The 6,597-nt window shown below is 43.6% G+C and overlaps 1 long non-coding RNA gene across 1 annotated transcript in view; it reads right to left on the bottom strand.

Moving 5' to 3' along the window:
* Positions 1-3,803: 3,803 nt before the first annotated feature.
* Positions 3,804-6,597, bottom strand: part of LOC102377844 — a 6,042-nt gene continuing 3,248 nt past the window's right edge. Inside the window, exons 2-3 of the long non-coding RNA XR_325036.1 lie at positions 5,772-5,904; positions 3,804-3,858 (exon numbers count right to left, since the gene is read on the bottom strand). This is a non-coding gene — a long non-coding RNA (uncharacterized LOC102377844). The remainder of the gene's footprint in view (positions 3,859-5,771; positions 5,905-6,597) is intronic.

Below are 6,597 nucleotides of genomic sequence, written 5' to 3' on the forward strand. Positions count from 1 at the left end.
CTATATTCTGGCTTGTAGGGCACAGGAACAGCAGCAAGTACCATCTGGATAGTGTCATGAAGTGCAAGGTATTCTGGGAATCTTAGTTCTCTAGAGTGGCAGTGGTGTTTGTGACTGCTGGGGAAAAACTTTCACACCACTCTTTTTGGTGCTGGAGCCCCTGTCCAGAGCACAACAAAGTCCTGATTTCAGTGGCAAAAAAATGGGGTCAATTCTTCCCTCAGCAGCACTCAATGACACACATTACCTATGTGAGAAAAATAATGCAGCAGGGAAATCAGCATGGATTTGTAACAGGTAGATCATGCCTGAACAATCTGGTTTCGTTTTATGACAGGGTCACAAAATGCTTAGACACAGGAATAGAGGTGGGTATCGTTTCTTGTACTTTAGCAAGGCCTTCGATATGGTATCTTATCCTATTCTCATAAATAAATTAAGAGGCTGTGACATAGATGCTTACACGGTCCGGTGGGTGGCAAATTGGCTTAGCGGTCACACCCAGAGAGAGGTAGTAGATGGGTCAGTATTGACCTGGAAGGATGTGGGTAGTGGGGTCCCGCAGGGTTTGGTCCTTGGACCTGTTCTCTTCAATATCTTCATCAGTGACTTGGATGTGGGTGTGAATTGTACTCTGTCCTAGTTTGAAGACAATACTAAATTGTGGGGTGAAGTGCACGCTCCGGAGGGTAGGGAACGATTGCAGGCAGACCTGGACAGGTTAGAAAAGTGGGCAGTACACAAGAGGATGCAGTACAACAAGAACAAATGCAGAGTGCTGCACCTAGGGCACAATAATATCCAGCACACCTAGTGGCTGGGGAGGGACCCCCTCCGCAGCACAGAAGAAGAAAGGAATGAAAAACTTCTTCACAGTAAGGGTGGCCAAAATTTGGAATGGGCTTCCAAGCGAGGTGGTGCTCTCCCTTACCTTGGGGATCTTTAAGAGAAGGCTGGATAGGCATCTGGCTGGGGTCATCTGACCCCAGTACTCTTTCCTGCCTAGGCAGGGGGTCAGACTCTATGATCTGCTGAGGTCCCTTCCAACCCTAGCATCTATGAATCTATGGTCAGAAAGTGCAGGCAGGGTAAGGCAAGCGGTCCCTTCCTCTCCCTCCATCCTTCTGGTGCCCTTTCTTTTAGGTGGTCCTCTATAGTGGGATTGTACTTGGATGTTCATTTTGGCTTATTTGGGGAATGAATTAGTGTGGGAGGGTGAAGAATGAAACAGAAAGGTGTGGAAGGAAATGCAATTTTCACATGTAGGGAAGCTCTTCCTTGATGAAAATCCATATTTGAGAAAACTTGAAGCCCATTATTCTAGATTAGAAACATATATAAAATTATGTTGATTTATGGTTACATAGAACACTTGAATTACCTCTGATGTTATTCAAACTACATAGACTCTTTTTAAAAATGGGAAATTTAAAAAAGAATAATTGTGGGGAAAGGAGGTAATTTCCCTAACTTGCTGCATCATTCTGCTACATCTAATTGCTAAGAATATATATCTCATATGTAACAGAATGATATATGCATATTCTTAGCAAGAATATATTTTTCTATGTATTCTATAAATATACTCTTAGCAAGAGTTTATTCTTGGCTAAGAGTATTTATCCATTTGCTAAGAAAACATGAAATGTATGAGGATATGTATAAAGACATATACTCAATAATAAGACAGGCATCCAGTCCAGGGGAAACTCAATTGTTATAATGAATCTCAGGTTCTCGTCCATTTAGGTTTCCTGTTTGCAAGCTCCTTCAGAGCCTAAATTAGGGAATAGTATGCTGACCACTGAAGGTGGATGGTGAGGGTAAGGGAGCTGGAGTGAAGTAGTGATTTTACCTGCCACTGCTCTTCACAACGTGAAGTCAGCTGCTGCTGCTCTTGCTTTAGCAGCCTGGGCTTCTGGGACAGGGGTCTCATGGTGCAGGCTGCTGGTCCCCAATATGCCATTGAGTCCAGGGCTGTGCTTGCTGTGGCCAAGACTTCTGGAGGGCAGAACCATTCTCCTCACCCCCTAGGTACACTGCTGGGTATAAAAGCTGCTTCTACCTGGCTCCTATGACTAGTGCCCTGCTCGCCCTTCACCTTACACAGTTCACCTCTGTGATCAATATAAATTCCAAAACTTATTGCAGGGCTAGAACAACAACAGCACGGATGCATTCATGGCTTTTTGAAATACATTACTTCAGTACAATGCTGCCCTATCCAACACTAGGCACATAGCTGTAACATTTATGGGTAAATAATCTGTATAGCCCTGGGTTCCACAGCCCCTTCGTCTTTCTTTGAATTTGGTCTGACTTTTTCTCTTCATTACAAGCCTGAATGTAACCAGTGATATAGTGCAGAAAACCCATTTTTAAGATAAATGAAGGACTTCATTACCAAATTGCCAGGATGTTCAAACTTTCACAAAGGAAGGAGTGATAAGAGAGGCTGAAAGTTTTCATATGATACTTTCATGCTGAAGGCAACTTCTTATTTGGAAAAGATGGCAAAGTCCTTGTGTTAAGGCTAAAACTGATCTTTAAAATCCTTTACTCCCTTTGAAAGAAGTATCTAGTGAAAAAACAAAAAGAGGATAGATTTGTATTCTGCAAGAATACTTTTGAATACTTCATTGAAATAACTCCATAGCAATAGTCTAGTTATAGCTGAAAAGTTGCTTTCATTACACAGCTTTTTTTGGTTTTTAAAATAAATTCTTTCCTTTTTTGTTGGGGGTTTAGTTTTTTGCAAAGTTCAGTAAAATTCCATCTATTCACTTCTGAATTAGCAAAGAGTGAAAAAGTGTATTAGAAAGAAGAGACAAGTGAATTAAATACGAATATCAGACTATTGTCTAAATGGAGCTATTTAATATTGATTAGCATTGTTATTCTGGTTAAGGTACTGGAACACAGACCTTTCTACTATAAATGGGCATATGTGACCTATCAGCAAGTTTCTCAAGTATTGGGTAATTGGAAAACAAGAGGAGAAGGTGAACCATAAGCTCTGTAATGTTAATAAAATCCTACACAATTTGCTAAAAATAAGCCTAAACAAACAGCATTGAGAAGAGGAGGTTTTTTATCACTTCTCTTACAAAACTGATTCTTAGATTAAACTGAAAGACAAGGAAGATTTGCACTTTGTAGATTAATGCTTCTCATTGTTTGGAAATACTTCCTGATATTCATCTCAAATTTCCCTTTGTTAATTTAATCTCAATACTCTTAGCCTTATCTCTATCCAGTGCTAAACAATTTCTCTCCTTGTTTCCACTCCTTAAAATAACTTTAAATATAGATTGGGGACAAGCCACTCAGCCAAACTCTCTTTCTACATCCCTGTAAATGCCTGGTCACTTCTTGTTCTTATGCTAGCGTGGCGGGGACACCACCATGAATAGAAACTTACCAGAGGGAGGAGAGCCTGGAGAGGTGCAGAGCCAGTGAGATGCCGCTGAAGACCGGTAGCACAGCAGGAACGGGGCTGCGGTGGAAAAAAAAACCCATGCCAGAGATCAAAGAGGAAAAGCAACAGCAAGCCAGAGGAGAGCTGGAGCCAGCACCGGCATGGATCCACTTTATGGTGGCGTGCTGATGCTGATTTGCTAGCTGGACCCCTGGAGGGGGAATAAAAACCCCACTGGACCGAGATCTGCGAAGACCAGAAATGAGTCCTCCGGAAGCCCCAGAGTGGCCTGGAGCTGTCTGCAGCCCCACTGAGGGCATATGATGCGAGCCCCAAGAGGGGGCATGCCAGGATGATATAAGCCCAACAGGGCCTAGGTACTTACCTGGGACAGCACTGGATCCCAGATACAGCCAGCTGGGAATGGGATAGCGACGAACCTGAAAAGAGAGAGAGAAGGAACTTTAGACTGCTGTGGACCAGAACCAGGGAGAGAAAGTAGCGTACCTGGGAGCAAGGTAACCCGGATGGGTAAAATTACAGGCCAGTTAAAGTATGGGCCAAATACGGATGATACACCATCCAAACTGGACTTTTAAAACCTAAAAAGGAAAAACAAAAACCTTTACCATGACAAGCGGACTCTGTCTTAGTCGTAGTCTGGAATTGACATCTTTGGTTGGGATACTGCAGGGTGTAGGGGAGGCAGAGCCCCGAAATGGGAAGCCAGATGGGAAGATTGAAGGAGGGCACCAGGGGAGGCAGGACTTAAAACCATCCTCCCAATAGTAAACTTATACCAACAAGATGTGGCAGAACAGAACCCCTAGGGACCATTCTGTCACAACCCAAGGGTGTGATTTTTGTTTGTGTGCGCTTCGGTACTGCTAAATTATTTCCCGCCACTCGTAGCTTTCTTTGCAGGGTGCATTTCTAGGTTGCAAAAGAGAAATGCACGGTGCAAGGAGTTCCCGCCATTCGTATACAAATTTGTGTCCCACTATTGGCCAGTTCTAAATTATTCCCACGTGGCGGCTAGTGATTGGCCTGCTAGCCGTATAAGAGGCTTGAGCGGTTTCCGCCCAAGTCTCTTATACCTATAGGGGTCTGATCAGCCTCTAGCCTCTCCCCGTCACCGCCTGATCCCTCGACGTACCCTTCCCTGCGCGCAAGTTCCACGGAGCCTAGCAAACTTCGTGTGAGTGTATTCAGAGCTCTTTGCTTCGAGTTACTTTCTTCGGTTGACACGACGGGCTCGCGGTTTAGAGCTTTCAACCGGATTGGGCTAGAAGGTTCACGGGAAGGAACTCTAGTCCGTCTCTCTTCTTTTCTGTCTATAACTGCAACTCAAGCAAGTTTTCCTGCCTGCACCGCGACCATCTTTGGTGTAAGTAAAATAATCTTAAATCAACCACTAAGCGTCCATGCCTAATTCTAGCATGCCGCCTGCCTTCCCCGACCCGGCATGTCCGGGCTGCTGGCCACAGCCCGCCGCGTGAAAAAAACCCCCTGAGGGCCTCGGACCGCTCCCGGCCCACACACATTCAAGACATCTGACCTGATGACAAGCTTTCAACCATAAAGCAGATGGCGGTGCCCGAAAAATCAGTAAGAACAAAATGCGCTAGTGAGTGGCATGGAAGGTTACAGCTAGGAACACTTGCTACTTTGTAATTATCTTCTTGCTAATTAGATATCTACTATTGAACATAATGCTGCAGACAAATGTACACGTGAAGGCTGGAACTGATACCTCTGTTTCTTGAAGCAAAGTTTTTGCAAATAACGTCATAAAGAGCCCCAGATAACTAACCTCCTTATTCTTCCATTTAGAATTAAAAATTGATGTCTAATTTGTTTTTTGTTTTTACCTTCAAGTCCCTTTCAGCACTACTGCTTCTTATTTCTCTCTGTCATTGATTATATATGTCAAAAGTATTGTATTATCCTCTTTTTTATAATTCAGTAAGTGATATTTTTGTTTATTTAATTATGTGGACTGTTATCTAAAATCCATTCATGCAAACAGAAGCCAAGACAAGAATCGAAGTAGCCAAAAGGTAGTGCCACCTCTTAAAATAGACTTAATAAAGAATATACAGCCATCATAGTTAATATTACATGAGCACCCTGTACAATAATTTGGCTTAACGATTTCTAAATTCATTGTAAAGAATATAGTGAAATGGAGGATCTAAAGTCAGAAGCCAAAGCCCATTAAGTTCAACAGGCTTTCTGGTGGAAGTTAAAACACTAGATGGTTAATAAATTAACTGGATATGGCAGTATATGTAATGCTATAACTAGAACTGTTACCCAAATATTTATGTCATTTGGCTGTTCCTGTGCTTACTTTGGTAAATGTCAGTCTTTTTTGATGGTGTTCAGGTAGGCAAACTCAACTTCTGTTTCACTTGATAGGGTCATCTGGTTGTCCCTCTCCTCTGGAGTCCAGGTTCATCAAAGTTCATTATCTTATAGCTCATCTGCATGAGGAAATGTCATCATGTTTAAAAATGTTTTACAGTCAAAATAGCTGATTGTCCAGAACATTGTAGACAAAGCTGATGTGATGTTGGCCATTGTGGACAAAGACAAAGTGGTCTGTGTCAGCTATGCATGATTAAACTCTACTGGGACAAGCCCTTTCTTTTAAAGTACACGATAATTATCTCCATCTCACATCTCAACATCCACTTCAGTTTGCATTAATAAACAAAAGTAGTTTTTAACGAGAAAATGACAAAAAAAAGAAAAAGAAAAAATCATGAATATACATCAAAAATTATCATCGATTGTTTTTGCTATGGTAGCATCTGAGGCTGTTGTAGGTGCTATTCTTTCATATAATTCCATCCACCCTGCTCCAGTGGGATGCTCCACCACCTGAGTTAACCAGCTGAAGCAGCGGCGGCAAGGAGTGCAGGGCCTGTGCCAGTGCCCAGGGCCAGTGGGGGCCTGCACCCAGGGTGGGGCAGTAGGAGTGCAGGGCCTGGGACCAGGGCTGGCAGGGGCCCATGCCCAGAGTGGGGCAGCAGGAGTGCCGGTGCCTAGGCTGGCACGTGGGGCCGGCAAGCTGGCAGGTAGAGGCAGCGGTGGTGAGAAACAATGAGGGGACAGGCATTAGCACAGGGCCTGCGTTGGTGCCCAGGGCCAGGGCTGGTGGGGGCCCAGTATGA

Source organism: Alligator sinensis, unplaced genomic scaffold, assembly GCF_000455745.1.
Source record: "Alligator sinensis unplaced genomic scaffold, ASM45574v1 scaffold969_1, whole genome shotgun sequence".
NCBI lineage: Eukaryota > Metazoa > Chordata > Crocodylia > Alligatoridae > Alligator > Alligator sinensis.